General features: G+C 37.9%; 1 long non-coding RNA gene across 2 annotated transcripts in view; it reads right to left on the bottom strand.

The window, feature by feature from the left end:
• LOC136294105 (uncharacterized) overlaps positions 1 to 19,117 on the bottom strand; it is a 106,811-nt gene extending 87,694 nt beyond the window's left edge. For both annotated transcript variants that reach the window (XR_010722311.1, XR_010722312.1), the window contains exon 1: positions 19,031 to 19,117. This is a non-coding gene — a long non-coding RNA (uncharacterized lncRNA). The remainder of the gene's footprint in view (positions 1 to 19,030) is intronic.
• Between the last annotated feature and the right edge of the window lie 468 nt (positions 19,118 to 19,585).

Genomic DNA, 19,585 nt, shown 5'->3' with positions numbered 1-19,585 from the left:
TTAGGGAAACATTACATTTGCTGCTGCTTCTTCACTGGATGGTGTCTGTCCAACTCAGCAGGTCTTATGCAGTCCACAATTTATCCTGGTATGGAAGAAAATGAACACTAGGCTGATATTAAGACTCTTTTGCTAGAATATCCAGCTTCAATGTAGATGCTTATATAATGCTTTTAAATTAAATATTCAGTATCTAACCTGAGAGCTGAAAATCCATCAAACATCACCTCAGTGTCCTGAAAGCCCATGCCTCAAAAATAGTTGGAGAATGAACTTGGAGCAAAAGGGGAATTTTCTGTGGAGTATTTAACCAGCTCTGTAGCACCAGCAATATTACACAAAGGTGTATATAACTGCAACCAATAACAAATAGTTTGTTCTGCCAGTAGCTGGAGGAATATACGAAAAGGAACTACACAAACCCTTCCTCTGCTGCAGCCCACCATGAACAGAAAAAGTTACTGAAAAGAGTAGAAAAATATTCAGAGTTTCTATGTTCAGTTGTCTTCAGAAATGAGTAGTGAACATTTCTGCAGACTTGGCATTCTGCAGTATATCCCAGAAAATTGGTTTGCCTTAATTAAACATGGTGCATTTAATGTACTGCTGAGTGTGAGGGATAGGATGGGTGAACTCTTTAGAGCTGCTCCAACACGCAGCATCCAAGGTCAGATGATGACATGTAAGTTTTAAACGAGAAGTAGAAATCCTGGTGGAAAATGCATTATTTTCAGCAGTGGCACAACAGCTGAAAATATCCATGTTGTTGTCTTTTTAAAAAATATTTTACTTATTTATGATGTGGGATTTCCAAGTCATCATCATTAAGCTTCCATTTGCACAGCAGTCTGCCCAATGTTTCTAGTTCTTTTTAATGCAGCTCTGTATTGGGCTGAAACAAAGTTCTACAGGAGTGTCCAATTTCTTTCAATTATCTGCAGTATGATGCCAGATTTGTTATGTGCCACCTCATTCCATTTACTGCTATTTACTGTCCTCCAGCTGTCAGCATCAATGTTTATTTTCTACCTGCTTGCTGCCAAGTTGCATTTCTAGAGTTGTTATGCATCTACATTTCACCCACACTGCTCTTTTTATCATTATTTGTAGCACCACCTATAAACATGAAATCCAACCCTCAAATATCATGCAGTTATCCACAAAAGGGCGCCCAAATCACTAAATGCAGGGTTCTCCACTCATATCTTCAAACAGAGATTTGATTTAGGTTGAGGTGTCATGCAAATAATATCCAACTACACTCTGAAATTAACATGCAGAAGAAAACATTTAGTCTGTTCCCTCAACCAGGCTACAGCAGTAAACATGATTGTCACCAGCTGTATGTTTTTTTGTCCCTCTCTTTCCTCAAAGAGAGTTGAACTTGTAGTATTCCCAAAATAAGCAACCACTCAACAACCTACTGTCATAATATTTACTTGTTTAACACTTTAAAACATCAGCATGCCGTGCTTAGGATACTGAAAGCAATTCGGAACATTAAACAATAACAAATTACCACTTCCTTCAAGCAAAAACCAAAAAATAATAATCCGTTAACAAAAACGTAATTTCCATACGTTCTGTTGCAAATTGCACTCAGACAACAGAGGTGAGACAGCCTCACAGAGCACAAATTTTGCCTCCTACCTGTTTCAGCGAGGCTTGAAATTTATCATGGATTAATTAAACATTAAAACAACCAAAGTCGCCCAGGCCTTGAGCCTAATTCAAAAATAGACACGTTTACTCTAAAATACTCCTGCACTGGTGCATTGCACAGTTGGCAGCCTGTGGGCACTGGATTGGAGAACACAACAGGATAGAGCTGCAGGTAACATTTCTTACAGGAACTGGCAGCATGGAAAAAAGCAGACACGGTTCTGGACAAACAAGGCCTCTCTCATGTGTGATATCAACTCAAATGATCTTTCACAATTTGAGGAAATCTTTGTCTTTCCCTAATACTTGTCAACCTTTATTAAGGCATTATTGCCATCAGCAGTGCTTGAATTGCCTGTGTCTGACACATTAATATGTCTGTAAAGGTCAGAGCAGTACCAGGCCCAGCTAGCAAGGGGGATTTCTTGTACACAGGAGCACGAAAAACACAAACAGTTTTTTATTTTGGAGTGCATGACAACAGGGAACAGCACAGAAGCTTCTGCACAAGTTTTGGGAACAGAATTCCTTATCAACACAATTATTCATTAACTTCAGTTCATATTTAAAGAGATTGTGTCTATTTGACCCCAGGGTCATTTTGCTTCAGGAGTCTGCTATCCATGCAGCTTGGGAATATCTACGAGAACTGATGTAACAAAGGACAGGGGAAAAAAAAAAAAAGAATGAAAAATGCAAGATGAAAATGCAGCTCAAGGACCAAAGAAAATTAATCAGTGCATTTTTTTTTTCTTGATCCTCTTCCATTAGAAGTATAATCTCACTGTTTTGAGATATACCTTTTAACACTAATATTACAGATTCTATAACCCTGGAGAAAGAAAATACATATTTGAGTCAAAATTGAAATGAAACTACATCTACTTTATTTTTTCTCCTACTTTCAGATCTTCATTATTATCCCCATAGTAAACATTTCTTCCAAACATAAGATTGCTAGTTTTCTTGAGGTATCCAGTATGGCAAGAAGCTTTTTCTGACACAATACATCAATATCAATAATAATCTGTTATTGCAGCAGATTTAAACTATCTCTATCTAGTTTGAAGGTGATTCTGTTAGACTAATTTCATCTTGGAAAAGCAGTGACATTCTTACAGCAAAGCTTGTGATCAGCAGCTTAATGTAGCCAATAGCCACATGAAGGGAAAATTCAAACTATTCCAATGTGCTGCTAGCACTCCTCAAAGCACAGTGGGCAGTCTACTGATTATGCATCTGGAAGACTGCTCCTGTGAGGGAATACTACTCCTAGGTTCTATGAAAATTAATGTTCTAAAGCCTTTATAGGCCAAATGATAGGATAAACTACACAAACAATATGAGTAGTTTATTATATTCATCTTAACATATGCACTTACTTGTACTGTCAAGGAATATAATAGGGGTTTTATAGTGCTTCTGTAATTTTGGCATTTCCATGCCCCTGCTGGAGCACCTGCTAATGTTTTAATAGACTAATTTGGAAGTTATATTGATTAATAGTTGCTGTCATGCTTGAAAGGACAAGTTTGCCTGATTGTAATCCAGCAAGTGATGCTTTTATACAAAATACATATGGCTTTGATCCTGAAACACCTCTGTCAGTGTAGTGGGACCAGTCACTTTAAACTTCAAAAATTCACATGAGCAAAGCTTTAATACTATGCTACAGTAGCTTAGAGAGCACAATTTTATCAACTTTGAGGCAATGTTTAATCCTACATTTTAATCATGACCTTAACCCCAACAATTTGAGAACAATGGGGCCCACAGAGCTCTGCAAGGAGCTGTCACTTCCCCACACTGGATGACAGTAAATTTTCTCCATTGCAGTCTTTGGTGGGCTGTAAAACAGGGATAGATGATGCTTACACAGCACTTAAATTTTCAGTCACAGACATCAAAGTATTTAAATACCTGCCACAAAATGTGATTGCAAAGAGAAGAAAAAAGAAAGTAGGAAAAGTTGATAGACATTAATACATAACATGGAGATTATCGGAGAATAGATTTTATTTGATGGATATGGTAGTGTTTTAGATTTGGAAACTGAGCTCACTGTATTATCATAAAGTATGAGCTGAAAGATATGTACCCAGATTTGTCTCATGCTTGACTTACACAAAAGAACAGTTTCTTATGTAGAAATACTAATTTTCTTGCTATTTATTTGAGTGTTTAAAATTATATTATTAATATTGTCCTCTGTTATGTGCTTTTTATCTGAACTAAGATATGCTGTGACTGAATTAAAGATTCATCATATGCTTTTCTTGGACAGCATTCTTTTATTACTCATAATTTCCCTTTAGGAGTGGACACAGCTGATCATCATTATTAACTATTGGGGGATCTTTATACAGAGAAGCACTCTGCTTAGACAAAGTGATTCTTAAAATGCCTGAAACAATGCATCACCTTCAGGGTAACTGCATTTGTTACCACAAGAGGGACTGAGCCAGGAGAGGGAAAAGAGTAAGGAAGGAACCATCCAGGGAATCCTCAACCTTTACACATTTCTGACTCTTCTGTGACTTTACTAGATTTACAAACCAGCTGAAATTCCTCCCTAAGGCCCCATAAAGGTTGGCCAATATGTGCTCAAATTTAATAGCAGATATTGTCTGCTGTCACTGAGCAACCGAGCTATTGCCCCACACATTCACTTAGGTCTCCTCAAAAAAAAAACATAAAAAAACCCCAAATCCAAAAAAGAGCAATAGAAAGAAGGTGTCTTTTATACTCGAACAGTGTCCTCCTAAAGGAAAAATAAGGGGCCAAATCTGAACATGCCAAGATGATGATTTATCTTGTATAGAAGCTAGAATTCCATGGTGGAAATAAAGATATCCTGTAGTACATTACATAAATTAAATAATACTTGAAACACCAACCATCACCACCCAAAAATAAAGAAGCAAAGCAAATTTTGTAATTTGATTGGTCCCTCAAGTGTACAAAAGAGAAGAGTTTCAGTCTGTAGGATATGACAAATAAGATATCTTTCCAAACATTACATGTCTCTTAGTAATTACACACATTATTTTCATTAATCCTTCTTTTAACTCCTAAGTTTGCTACCAAAATTTTCCAAGCTTGAGGGCTTGAGTGCAATCTTTCCATTTTGGAACAAATGTCTTCATGAGGGTGAACATCCCTCAATTATATGTCCAAGCTGCAAGAAATGACAGTTTGAAGACAATACTGATTTTTCCAAATTTTGACAGTGGAAAGACTGAAATGAAGAATTTGAGGTCAGTCTCCCACATTTCCTTCTCCCCCGGAAGTTATCCCATTAAAGGAAAAGTAGAATATTCAAGTACAAAGAGCCATACTTTTAGTAGAGTGTTCTTTACCCCAAGATCACCTCCACTACTGTAATAACTCATATTTCACACCTTTCTGCTATGCAGGTTCAGCCCTTGTACAGTTGTGTGCTCTCTTTCAGAGCGTCAGAGGGATGGCTCTGTACTGGACAGTGAGGGGATGTTTGCCATGTCCACCTCAAGGGATGTGGCATTCTGCCTGCTGGGGACCACAGGGGGCCCTGCACACAAATGGAGAGCTGAAGCCCTGAGCAGATACCTCAGTCAATCACATTACATGAAAGGGTTTATTCAAAATTTGAATACTCTAAAAAAATTCAGCATCTATTCAGGGAAAAGACCAGAGTGAATTTGCAGATTCTGAAGCTGTTGTGAAACTGTAGAAAGACTGATGTTCTGAGATAACTGAACTCTGTGAGAGTATCAGATATATGAATGTATAGACCACATTATATCTAAAGAGACCAAAACAGATTAATCCAGACCTTGTCTGTACAGAAAGAAAAAAATCTACAGGTCACTCCATCCAATAGGAAAAGGGACCATAAGCATGCTAATTTATATGTAAATTAATAACCAATCTATTGGGGGGGGGTGTCCCTGAAAGATATGTGTATACTTCTGTATAATAAAACCTGACTTTGAAGAGATTTGAAACTCCTCTGTTGCCAGCCTCCAGTGCTCTGATATAAACTGTGGAAAACTCAATAGTCACAAATATTTACATAGGCATAATGCTATACCTCTCTGCAAGTGAATTTCTCCTGTAGAACTCAGCCCATACATTACAAATCAGATCTATAACTTCATAAAGATTTTTCCATTTCCTGTTCTCACAATAGATGACATGAGAAGTTAGTTCCATGGCAGATGAGCACCCTGGCAGCACTTTGATTTGTCACAATAAATAAGACTCCTGTAGAGCCTAATATATTAAGTAGATGCCAGTACTGACAAAAAGAGTTAAAGAGCTCCCTCCAGAACAGTAGAGAGTATTTTCATGTTTGGACACTTTTTTGCCAGTTCAGAGTTTTTCTCAAGCTTCTAAATGGGGATTTGAATAATTTTCTGGCAGAAGAGTTTAAGTCTGTGGATTTAAAAAACTATTTTAATGAGGAATGAGGAATGGTGAACAAGAATTAGGGTGTATATGTTGACTTTAACATGCTTAGGCTTGCATTGGAATGATTGGGAAAAATATACCTCCCATCCACACGAAGCTGAATTTCTTCCACTCACTCTGCCCTGTTCCTTTCCCAGTGTGGCATGTGGGTTATTTTTTAATTTTTATTTATTCACACATGTTTGTATCTCCCACAACTTTTTTTTTTTTTTTAAGTGAAAGATGATTTTGGAATCCTCTGTCATCCTGACAAAGACGCACAGAGACTGCACTTGCAGGAGTTAACAGAACACTACAGTCAGCCATCAAAAGCACTTTTCAAGTTAAGACAGCATGGAAAACATATTCCCAAGGGTCAAATTAAGATTGCAGTGATACAATGTTTCAATGTTTATTCACACAAACATCATACTGTTTTTATAATGGAAAAGTGAAACAAAGGATTGCAGAGAATAATTGTCTCACTTTTGTTGTGATGTGTATATATCACTGTGAATTGCTATGCATGGCTTACTCTTCCAAGGGAGGACTATTTCTATGATAGAATTGTTTTCTTAAATATAAAGGTGAGAGAGACCTTTAGCAGATGTTCTAACTATTCTTATGAGTCAAAGAAGTTGTTAGAGCATGAGCTGGGACTAGGCAGAGGATAGTTCATTCCAATGTTATAAACTGCAAAAAGCAGCCGTATATTCCCCAATATACTCACAGTTCCCCAATATTACATAGACTTGATTAGTTTTCATTTTTTGGTAACACTTATAATTTTGCTTCTTTTTTCTTATCTCTTTATCTGGTAGAGAAGGGGAGAAATGGAGAATGATCCCAGAAACATAAATAATTTAAGTAAAAATTGTTTTGCTACAAGTTTTCAAAATAAAGTGAAACATTTTTTTACAATAAAAAAGTCCATAAATATTTATTATCTGAAAAACATAAAAAAGCTTGACCAGTTCAAGCTATAACTGGTTTTCTTAAATAATGGTGCACAACAAACTTGTCAAGTAACAGAGAACACTGTATTATTTATCACTCAGATGCTTTCACAGCTGGGGATAGCAAGGCAATGAGTAGTAGCAAAAATGGAGCTGTCAGGAATAAGTTGTGTCAGACCCAGCCTGATTTCCTTTAAAACTCTTTACTGGCCTAGGGACTTTGTGACTGGGGAAGAAGTAGAAGACTCAGACCTTGTGACTTTTATCTGGTGTGTCCCAGAGGTCATTCTCATGAAAGACATGGGTAAACTTGGACTAGATTATAGCAGTGGGATGCACAAAATGTGCAAGAGACTCTGAAAGCTACATCCATGTGGATGGGACAACTGCAAAAGGAAAAGTTCAGCTGAGATAACCAAAATTGGTCTAAGTAAGCACAAAGATCTGATTCTGCCTCTTGTAAAGTTTGTGGTCTCCATATACAAGAAAAGATTTGATGCATTCCTGTCAAGGATGCCAGAGGTGCTTCTAAAGCCTGTTCTGAGTAAAAGGGACCTCTTAAGGCTCAGTCAGCTATTTTTTCATAGTAGGCTTAGTGATGTTCTGAAAATTTTACACATACTGCAATGACACATGAAATGAGGTGCAGTTGGAATGATGACTTTCAGAAGTGGGTTAAACCTACATGTAAAAACACCAGGATCAGGCAAAACATGGTTATTTTTAAAAAAGCATTTAAAAATGTACAACCACTTAAAATAGCTGTCCTACAGAAAAGTTTAAAAGCATGATCATGCTCTCCTCTGATTTTAAAACTCTGTCCTCTCTTGAGGGGATCCTAGAGAAGCAGGATTCAAAGCTAGCAGAGAACTTGTCATTGTACTCCCCCCTCACCAAGAAGCCAAAGCCCAGGGCCAAAGTTCTTGCTACCTGGAGAGCAGGATGAGAGGATGGATTCCAGCCAAGAGTAGCAACATTGGAGAATTTTGTTTCAGTACGCTTCTACCATTCTTGCAAGAACTAAAGTGATCTTATACTACAGGAATATTTTGTCATGCATGCTAATAGAATGGGGAGCTTCTGTTTGTACACACATATCTCAGTAACCAGCAGTGACAGGAAAGCAAATACAGAAATGTTCAGGACAGTTAAATGGGAGTTGAGATACGATAGTTTCTTAAATTGTGACTAACTCCAGCAGGGTATTTTAAAGCAGGATTTCAGACAACGTCTGAAAAAGTGCATATCAAGCAGCCTTGAGCTTTTAATTTAATTTATATCAACCAGCTTCCTTGGAGTTTTCAAATTGATTCACCAACACTGTTTGAGCATTCTGTGACAGGAGCAATGCATAACGAAGTAGCTAAAGTTCTCCTTTCAGCATGCCTAATTAACTGTATTTCTGTCTCAGGGAGTTGCAAAATATTAGAATATAGATGCATTCTGGACATCAGACAGCAAATTTTAACAGTTGTGACTGAGTAAAATTCGTGATTCGTCTATGATGCCATTGAGCATCTTCCTTTTTCATGATGGCATTTTTAAGTGTCCATTTACAATGAGGTCAATGAAGTGATAAGGAGTTCTCATTTCTCATCAGTAGATGTGGTCATGTTTGTGCTTAAATAAAAAAAGATACCACAGTAGTCTTGGAAATACTGAGAGGATTCAAAAACAGTGATGCCATCAGGAAAATTCAGGTTGCAGGTAACAGCTGAATGGTGAATACAGAAAATCTCAGCAAATATTATGTATGAGACAGTTGCTTGAGCATTTTGGAAAAACAAACATATTTATAACAATCTGGAAATCACCTGCATGGGAACTAAGCATTCAGAATAACACACTTCCTCTGAATAATTTATCCAGTTCCAATATTTACTCTCACAATACCCTAGAATTGAATTACTTATATCTAAGCAACCATAATTGGAAGAGTATTTAAATTCTATTTTCTGCCACAGTTTTCTCTATGACCTTGAGCAAGCTGTACACAATTTTTTTTGTGCATTTGTCCTGCTTTCCAAATTTAGTAATGAAGGAACTGACAGAACCGTGAGGATGAAAATATCCTGATGCCTATAAGTAATGTTGCAGCAACATGGGCACCTAAGAAACCTGTACTGAGCCCACTGGAGAGAGAGCTTTGGAGAGGAACTTGCACCATGGAGTTACTATTAAGGTCTAGATAAGCAGTATAGTGCTGAACTGTGATCAGTGTTGCAACCTTGTGTTTCTCCTCTTGCATTTCAGCCTTTATTTTCGCCTGTTGTAGCTATGAAGTTTCTTCAAGAAAAGAGAGACAAGATTGAAATCCTTGAGACCTCTATATCTGAAAAGGGTCACTTAGTTTGTAAGAGAAACAAAATGTATCCAAAAATCATGAGAAAAGTATCAGAATACCCACAGGCTGCCCATAAATTTATTACCACTTAAAACAGCACTAGCAGAAAGAGTTAAACAGGCTCACTTCCCCTTTTGTCTGTTCCTGCACACTTCACTTGGGCTGCAAGGAAATCAGAGCTGTGACAGATCATTTATATTAATACAATGCACCTGCCAAATTATTTATACACCATAAGCATCAATCTGGAGAAAGTGCACTCTGGGAACTTCATTGGTAGAGAAGAAAGGCTTCACTGGGAGGAAGGCATGTTAAAATAGTGCAGGATTTTGATCTCAGATATACTTTGGTAAATAGAGAGTGATGCCATTGAAGCCTGTAGACTTAGTCTGGATTCACACCAGTGGATGTGATTGACAGGAGAAAAACTGTAAAATTGCAGCATAAGGTGATAAGTCACTGACAAGAAAATTGGAAAGAGAAATACAAGTTAGTGTTGGATTGATCTACTATTCTCTGTGTTTCTCCTGGAACAAATGAGCTTCCCTACCAGACTTCTTTGACTATAATCAGTTATTTGCTAATCTCTAGGAGTACATTAACTTTAAATTACTTGGTGCCCCTAAAGTAAGAAAAACTAAAGAAAATCTACAGTTTAAAAGAGCATGTTTTCACAAGTACTAAAGAAACAGAAATATTTGGTAAACACTGATCGGTTTGTCTAATACTTAGTTTTATTATTGAACAGCTTTTGTATCATGTGCCTTGCTTTAGAGGGAGTTCACATATCCAAATGTCAACACTTATTAGTAAAGGGCTCCAGATCTGCTCTAAACAAGGTCCTTCAAAATTTATATCTTAATCTCAGCTATTTTAAAATTAAATGTGCTCATATTTGGTTCTTTAAAGAGAGGTTTTCAGTGCTGACACAAAGAAGGATTTAGGGGAAGCCCTATGCTTTATTCAGCACTGAACATTTAATTTACTGTGTTTGATCCAGAGGTAATTAAAGTTTATTGAACTTTTTTTTTCAGCTGATTGCACTGACTTCAGCTCAGGCCCCATTACCTATGATTTCATAGGATCACATGCTAACGCATGATCCAGTTTCTTCACTCTTAAATCAACCTGCACGTGTAATTCCCCATCAGCATTATTCCTTTAGCTTCCTCACTTTGAGCTGGCCTATATGAAAGTATATGTACTCTCAAACCAGAAGGAGAACTTAACATTAATCACTATGAAAAACTATTAAGCAGAAATTAATTAACAAACCAAAAACCATTTTTGTCCAACCCAGCAATCTGCCTTTTCTCCAAGCTGACACTGCATAACAGAAAATAATCTTGCACATTGATAAATTCAGAGAGGCTGACAACACAGCATACAGTCCTCCAGGATGCATATCCTGAATGACTACATAGGTGCTAGCATCCCATTTCTAAGCAGAAACTGGTAGATATACATAGTTTATAAGAAATAAATAACACAAACAAGATATTGACTCTTCTATTTTCAGAACACGGGAAGCAAGCATGAAAAATGTTCCTGTAATAGCCATGTCTTTAAAGGTATTATTTATCAGTTATCTACTTACTTTAATCAAGGGAAACACTGTCCTTCATGCCAGTAGGTTTTGTTTTATACCCATTTCACTTTACCTCTTCAAAATGTGGCCTGTGATCTCTGATTGAAATATTCCAAACAACAAATCTACATCATCTCCAATGAAACTTTGTTAATAAACAATATTGCGTAAGAGATTAACTGGGAAGGTTATTGTCATTCTTTTTCACCAGAGTTTTATGCTAAAAAGACATGCTAAAAAAAAATCAAAGTTGTGTTGTGGAAAAAACCTCAAAATAACAGGAAAGTGCATATACCCCAAAGGACCTGGGAAACTGTGAACTCCTGGATCATAATATCCAGAGATCACCCCAAAAAAGGCTAAAGGAGGACATCATAAGGAACATCATAACAGGCAGGGAAAGAATGCTAAGATTTGCACCTGACGGGCCAGAAGAGGGAGATAAGAATTGAACCAGAGACAAAATATAATAATATGAACAGAGGCTGGGAAAAAGAAAAACCACAGCAAGAAATTGTGGAATGTGCATGCTCATCTGAGGCAACTGAGGAACCCTTAGGAGTGGGGGGGTGACACTGAAAGCTGCTGCAGGGCACCAAACCACCAGCTCTGCAGACTTACACATGGGGAGTGCTCCCAGAGCTGCTGGGCCAGGGCTACAAGAACTCCACACTGCCCTCAACTCCAGAAGGAGACACTGCAGGGTATGGTGAAGGTAATCCTACTTCTTTCTTAGAGAGGATGAATGAAAACCAAAATACTTTTGAAAACCTACCCACAGAACAAGAAAGATTCTCTGTAGTAACAATGGGAGGACATTACATTTGTGTGTTGTGAAAAGAATTTAATCTCTATTATGCATATTAAAATTTTACTCCAGCTTCCCTTCATTCTTTTCTTGGCCTCATGATGAACTTCTAAGATGCTTCCTTAAAGCATAGGCACTTGAAGTACTTTGAACTGTGGCTGCTTAAAAATATGTCCTTGCACAGAATATGATTTACATATTTATAGACTTATTCCCATACAGTTATTTTAATCTAAGACCCAGCTAGCACTTTGTTATAGTCAGAGCCGAACAATTAAATCAATTGGGGCAAGGAGATGATGTATATTTCTGCCTTCCATATAATTTATGGAAAAATTTCCAGGTTAAACATATCAGTAGATCCTCAGTTCTTATTCAGCTGTAAAGTCAGCAACTCTTTTAGATTTCAGGAAGGGCTAGGGACTAGAGCAAACAGAAGGTTGTCTTTTCTAATAGCAGGTATTGATACTACAACCTTGACTTGCCTCTGACCTTAAACTACTATTTCCTAGGTAAAGCATTTTTTCACTCAGAAACCACTCACTCATTTTGTAATTTTCACTCATTCTCCTCACTTTGTAATTTCATTCAGGATTTTGGAAAAGTGTTATAAGGTAAAAAAGTGACCCAGCATCTTATGTCCCTGCCCTGGGAAGGGACAGAGGGTGGAACAGACATCAGTCAGAGGGGAAGGCGTGTGATGTTTCACAGCTCAAACCCCACAGTTTCCCACTTCATGGTCCCTTTATTTGTGTTTGGAATGATGGCTGCAGGATGCAGTTGAGCTCCCAATGCAGACATTGCAAACATAGCTCCTTGAGCAGACATTCCTATAGATTAGGAGGTGCTTACATGTTTTATATCTAAGAGCAACAGTTATTGCTAAAAAAAATGGGTTAACTTTGAGTTTTAAAAATTACTCCTTTAGGAAGGAATTATCTACACAGGTATTTTTCAGTAAAATTACCAATAACTATGTTTATTTGATTCATATTATTCTGTCTTCTGTACTAGTAGAAGAAATTCTGACACTAGGATTTTTTGAAAAACACAGATTTCTTTTGTAATGGTACCATGTCACAAACAGATTGGTGTGAAATGAAAGCATAAAAATGCTGGGAAATTACTTTGTCTGTATTTGAACAAATTTTGATAAACTTAATAGCTTTATTGGGTCATTATAATTTTAAATAAGTAAAAAATGCAGTCAGAGTAGCTTATCTGTAGGGGACATTAATTTTGGTTTAGGGTTTTTGTTATGGGGATTTTTAATGCAAAATAAGTCACCACCTAAATTTCACTATCAGGATAGTAACCAAACAGCTTTGCCTAATACAAAAACATTATTTGCGAGATAGAAGGCTGAACTAAACTATTTGATGAATGGTTTAACATTTTCATTTTTGTATTCCAAATGCAACAGTACACTCAATGAGTTCTAATTAAAATCTTACTGTGGCTTGATGAAATACTACTTACTGAAATGAAACCCACATCAGCATGTTGGTTAATTTCTAATCATTTACCCTATAACAGTAAAATATAGTTTGCAGTCTCTTCACTTGCTAATCATGAGGGTGTCATTATGCAGCCTCTGCTGTCTACTTCCAGAAATAATCAGTGTAAAAATTACTCGAAATTTAGCGACAAATTGTTGTCCAAGAAGAGTTCCAATCTGCTACTCTAAATTTAATTAAGTGCATATTCAGTTTATGCTTCCTCCCCCTCCACAATGAAGTTCCTGTTGCACATTGGGAACAGTTTAAATAGATTTAAGTACAAAACTAAGGAATTTAGCTTGGTGTAAATGCGTGGGTGTCTGTCTGTGTGCCTGCTACGTGAGGAAAGGAAAGGGAATTGTGACATCTCATTTCCCTGTACACCAGTAAAGATGATCAGGAAACAGCCAGTACATGAGGCATCAGTAACAATGTTCTACACTTTGAGAAGAGTGAAACCAGAAAACCAATTGGAAATAGCCTAAGCACCACATTAAAGAAATTATTTCTGCTTACCTACAGCAAATCAGAGGGATGGAAACACTGACCAGTGTGTGGGGGATTCAGCAGCAAGGTCAGAAGAATCTGACGAAGAAGATCAGCTATTCTGATAACTGCATTTTTTTATTTTAAAACCCCTTCAATTTCTTGCAACATCAAAATGGTTTGTTTGTCTTTTGAAAGATTTTCTTCACAGCATGTCTGCAAGACCTCGTGCCTCAGCTAGTGAAAGTGTCTTTCAAGCACCTAATGACTCAGATATTTCTTAACATTCATGGAAGTATAAGGGAACAATAGAAATAAACTGGTTTAACAGGGTATTTTTTCTGTTACAAGCCCCATTCTGTGTGGTAAAACCTTCTTATCCCAAAAAGATAATGGGATGCTTTCAATAAGGAAGAAAAGTATAATTCTCCTTTCCACAAATAAGAGATTCATCTTGAGTGGTTCGGGAACTGAAGAGTGATATTTTGCAGACAGTGACCACATGCATGATTTTATGCTTCTAACACTCTTTGTAAAAGGAAGTGCTAAATCAAAGCTTTTTATGTAGTGTAAATAAATTGAAACTCTTTCTCCTTATATTTCTACTCCCTCTGCTCAGTCCAAGCCTGCCTTGCTTGCCAAATTTTAAATACCTGTCACCGTGAAGTATGTTCTGAGCCCTTGGCTGATGCTTTTACTCTAGTGAATAGAATTTTTTGCCTACTTAGTAGATGCCAAACTGGAAAATTGTTAATAAATTTCTATTACTGTCAACTTTCTCTGGCTCCTTTTGTTTTAGCAAAATTGGATCTCAGAGGAGATACATATCTATTCCTCCTTCATGTCTCAATACTAATTAAGTAATATGGACTTAATTAAGTAAAAGGCAGGCTCTGCAAATATATAATGTATTAGTAGGTAGCATCGACCTCCTTTCCATGACTTATAGATTGCTACCACATAACATTTGCTAGATCAGTATCTTTCATTTCCCATACTGTTCAGCATACCCTACTGCATGGCTGGGAATGTTCTGGACTTGCAGCAATTGCTTCCTACAACAGCAGCAATAAAGAGCTGCTACTGAAGCAGATACATACCATTCTATTATTAAGGCTGCTATAATTCCCAGTACAAATAAATAAACCTTCTCAATGCAAGCCTATCCTTCACCTGACTGAACTCAGTCTAACACTGAAGTAGTGCGTGGGTAACAGTATGAACAAGGCAGCTCACACAGGAGGTGAAGATTGGAAACCTTGCCCTTCATTTAACCTTTTGACTATCTAAAGAACAGAGACATTACTGAGATCTGCTGACGGCCTTTGTCATGTTAGCCTTGAAAATACATGAGTAGCAATAGGCTAGAAAGAGGCTCTTATGTTGTCAGTACACATTTTAAGAATTTTTCCTGAGAAAATTTGGTGCCTCAATCATGATGAACAAGTCTAACAAAGCAAAACTCTATTCCCTGAGCTGACAGCAAGAGCATGTGCTGAGATGCAATTGATCCTGGCTGGAAGCTTTCAACCAGAAATTGTAATAAGTAGATGAATGACATTAAGGTGCTCCTGCTGTGTAGGCTTCAGGTTACTACTAGATTTGCTCAATGCTCTTGTGCCCCACAACACTTCTCACACTCTTCTCTTGTGAGCTGAGAGGAAAGAACAAAGCTGCAAGCAGGATTACACTAATGCAAAGATTTCCAAAGTGAAACAAAAGAAGACATTTAAACTGTGTCTGAACTACAGGAACCACAGTGGAAACTCCTTGAAATTAGTTCCCTGTGTGTTCTGGGCTGCAGGGAAGCCACAGCATGCTGCAGACAGGTTCCTGTGCTGCAGACCCACCAGGCATCTCCCCTGCCATCTGCACAGATCCTCAGAGAAATCACGGCACTGTGAAAAACTGTGAGATTTTGTCTACTTATCTTGGCACATAAGTGAAATACTCACTTATCATTTGCGATCAACAGGATCATACTCACCAGGGAGTGGGATTCTATATGTAGACTGCATGGTTAAATGCAGCCAAAGTACTAACTAGGGCTCATCAGTAACGTTGTATTCATTATTAAACAGATCACACAATGTCTAAATATTCTCTTTTTAGATACACATTTTCTAATGTGTAATTTAACTGTTTTGTTTAACACACCAGAGTTAAACTCTTATTAGCTACTTTAATTACTTTCATTTCACTTACAACACAGCTCATTAAAATATTATTTTACTAGATATATTTACTATGGTAGATACTATAGTAACATTCTTCACTGCTCTTCCAAAATAGTCATAGGCTGCACGCTTAACCTCACTAAAAATACCATATCTTCTTTTTTCAATTTACGAGCAGCATGTCACCAAAGCCTTTACCATTTGGTGGTTTCTAACCAACACACCCACAGTGCAGTTCATTGAACTCTTGAACTTACATTTTCTCATCATGCATTTCCAAAAGAGAACACATCTCTGTAGCGCAAACACCTATAATACTACTACTAATTAGTATGTCAATAACCATGCAAAATTTACTACATCTTTATATAAAGTTTCTTTTCAATGGAAGTTTAACTGAGAAAGAGACACACTAATATATATGCATTGCATGTCAGACCCTTCTTTAAATAACTTATATACTTGTTTCTTTAATCTTTAAATCTAATGCAATGTGAGGTCTTCATTTGGTGTAAATATGTACAGGAGCATTCAATTAATAAAGCTGTGGTTTCATTCAGTATCACAGAATCTGAGCAAAGGTATTTTCAACTACACTTAGAAAAAAATATCTTATTATATTTTTCTCCAGAACATCATCATGAGAGTATTCATCAAGAGAAAAATCAAGTCATGCAGCAAACATGCAGATACACATGACAGAACACATATATGGATGAAAAATGTATCATCAGCTCAGGGCACCTCTCTACAGTTAAAGAGAGATTTGTGCTACAAGAGGGTTAAATTCTACAAGGTTCAGAGCTTCCTGGAGATGGCTTGACACAGACAGCTTTAAACATTCCAGTACCTTCATTTCATTCTTGGTTTCAAACAATAAGAGAATGAGTGCAAAATGAGAGAAGATTTATGGAGTTGTCATATAGGTATAGAACCCCAGATAATACAAAAATTCTGAAGAAGTAATTTTTCATCTCATGAATCCTGCTGTAATTATGAAAGAATTCACTTGCATCTCTAAACTTCTCAGAAGTGCATGCACTCTCCTCAAGTTACAGGTTGGAAGGCTGTAAACACTTGCGGTGTATGTAACACCACTGAGCAGCTATGCCAAGTTTGTACCTCCAGAGCCACTGAAAGCTGATCACTGATTAGCTCCCTACAGCTTTTTGAGTGCCTCACTGTCTCCTTTTCCTTATCTCTTACGCTTTTGCACACCCAGACATTGCAAAAGGTAAAGGCTTTAAGGGGCTGAATGGAAGTTTAGAAAAGAGATTAGTATTAGTGGCACTGTGCTTCATTAAACTAATCTGGCACTGATCAGGGGCCTGTCAAGCACTCTTAAAAGAGTCCTTTTTTTTTTCAGACTGTGTGAAGATAGATATGTTCCTACGAGACTCTGTAAAGAACTTAGTTGTGCACATGTTATTCCTTGCCTCATTAAAGTAAGGAGTCTCATCTACTTCTGTAGTTATTATATCAACAAGCCCTAATCTTTGAAAAATCAGTCCTGGATTTGGAAACTAGCTGACCCTATATCTGCTATGCAACCCCTCCCTAAAAGGACATATATCAAAAGATTGTGACCCTTAGAAACATATATAAATTATGCATCTATCCTCAGACTTAAATGGTAATAAAGTCACAAGGCCTTAAAGGGATTCTGGTTTATTCTGCTCTAAGAATAGAATCAGTATGTGTTAGCACAAAATATAAAAACAGAGCTTAATCCAAAAAAGACTAAAATGCAATTCAATTACAGAGGCTTATTGCCTATTTGCATCCTGGGGCCTCCCTATGTCCCTACTGACTTGAATCAGGCTCCTATGGAGCACAAAAGACCACTCCAACCTTGCAGTTAAAGGGAATTCCCTTCAGGGAAGCAGGTATCAAAAGAAACCACATGGCTGCTTATGGCCTGTTGGCAGATAAGATGATGGGACCTTCTCCTAAACAGATGCCAAAAACAAACTCCACTCCATCAACAGGCATTTATTGATGACATTTCTGACAGCTGCTGTCCTTTAAAAGGCATCCCTGCAGCCTGGGATGGACACATAAAACTTCTCCAAAAGATGTCAGTGTGACAGTTTTCATGACAAATAATCCACTGAAATGAAGCAAATGCCTGGGTAGTGGTACCCAAATCCCTCTCCAAAATGAATAATTTAAAATCAGATATTCACTCGCCGTTTAAGCTATAACTTTATTTAAGCTGTTCTTCCCCAAGGCAGCTATGACCAGAGTTTGGTCATTTCCACCTCTTGTGCCCATCCCAGCATGGAGGCAGTGAGGCAGAACATGTGGCATATCTGCACAAACACTGAGGACAGTCAGAAAGCAGACTTTAAATGACCTCATGCCAGGATTTTCAGGATGGGTTAGGGAAGTCAGGGATTCACTTTCACTGGGAACTATGTGTCAGAGTCCTTTGAGCTTGTCTAGAAGGCTCAGCTTAAATTAAACAGAATGATTGGGCAGTAATCTTCTTAGGATGGTGTTCCAGCAGTCCAGCTTGTTTTGACAGACTACCTGCCTAGAAAGTGGTTCCTTAGATTAAGGCCTGGGTTTCCAACAGGCATCTCAGCCTGTATTCTCAGTGGCAGCAGGTCTCTGTTAATAGTATTTTGGTTTGTTTCAGTCCTGACCCTTTAAAATACTCAGTTCTCTGGTTTGGATATGTTGGACTGTTATAACAAAAAATCACTAAAAATTTTCAAAGCCATGTTACAAAACCTACTTCAATTAAGGGAAAGGCAAAGATGTGTTCTACTGGCTCAAACCTAGTTTAAAAAGCAGGCAATCACATTTTTGGCTGAGTGAAACAGTAAAATACCTTTTATGCTCCACTTTCACACATGGGAATTTTTGGGGGTTTTTTTGCAGTGGCAGCAAATTACACACCTCATAGTTGGAAAAAAACCACCGTGGATTTAACTTGCTAATCCAAATGAAACACTAAGAAGTCTCCACACTAGACAGAACAATGGCTCCTCCATGGCTTCCCCACCCTGTTGCAGCCTCTGTTGGCTGATGCTAACAGCAAAACAACTGAGGGCTGATGGAGGTTTTCCCTTACCTTTAGATGGGTCAGATTTGTAGCAGGTTGATGGAGAAGGCACAAATAACACTGAAGAAGGCTCCAAGCAGCAGCATTTGCCCGTTCTTGAGTACAGCCTTTTATACCCTTCACCTTACATGCATTACACCTGTGTGGGCTCTCTGCCCTGCTGTGGTTGGTGAGAAACCCCAGCACTCCATGGCTCATCACCTTCAACGCTGCTCACCTGTCCCACACAGCTGCAGCCCCTTAGGCTGAGGCTCTGCCACAGCCCTGTTCCCAACCGCCACAAACTGTGTGTGCCCACATCAGGGGGCTGCAACAGGAGATTGGGAAATGAAAAGGTCTCATGACAGACCAAGTATTGCTCTGTAACACAGTGTAACAAAGTATTCTAAGGTACTGTGGAGGGTGGGAGAAAAAAAGGGAATAGAAGGCTGGATACGTTTAGGAAGTTACAGGCAATAGCTAAGAAAGAATAATAAGCATAAGAAGAGGAAGCTGGAATCCGGGAGCAGAGGAAGTGCAGGTGGAGGGTTCTGTGCCACTGGGGTGGTTAAAGGGATGGGTGTT

The sequence above is a fragment of the Chamaea fasciata genome, unplaced genomic scaffold (genome assembly GCF_029207755.1).
Source record: "Chamaea fasciata isolate MVZ Bird 193981 ecotype frontalis unplaced genomic scaffold, bChaFas1.0.hap1 SCAF_9, whole genome shotgun sequence".
Lineage (NCBI taxonomy): Eukaryota > Metazoa > Chordata > Aves > Passeriformes > Sylviidae > Chamaea > Chamaea fasciata.
The sequence above is the reverse complement of the archived record's forward strand: the minus strand, read 5'-3'. Positions and strand labels throughout refer to the sequence as shown.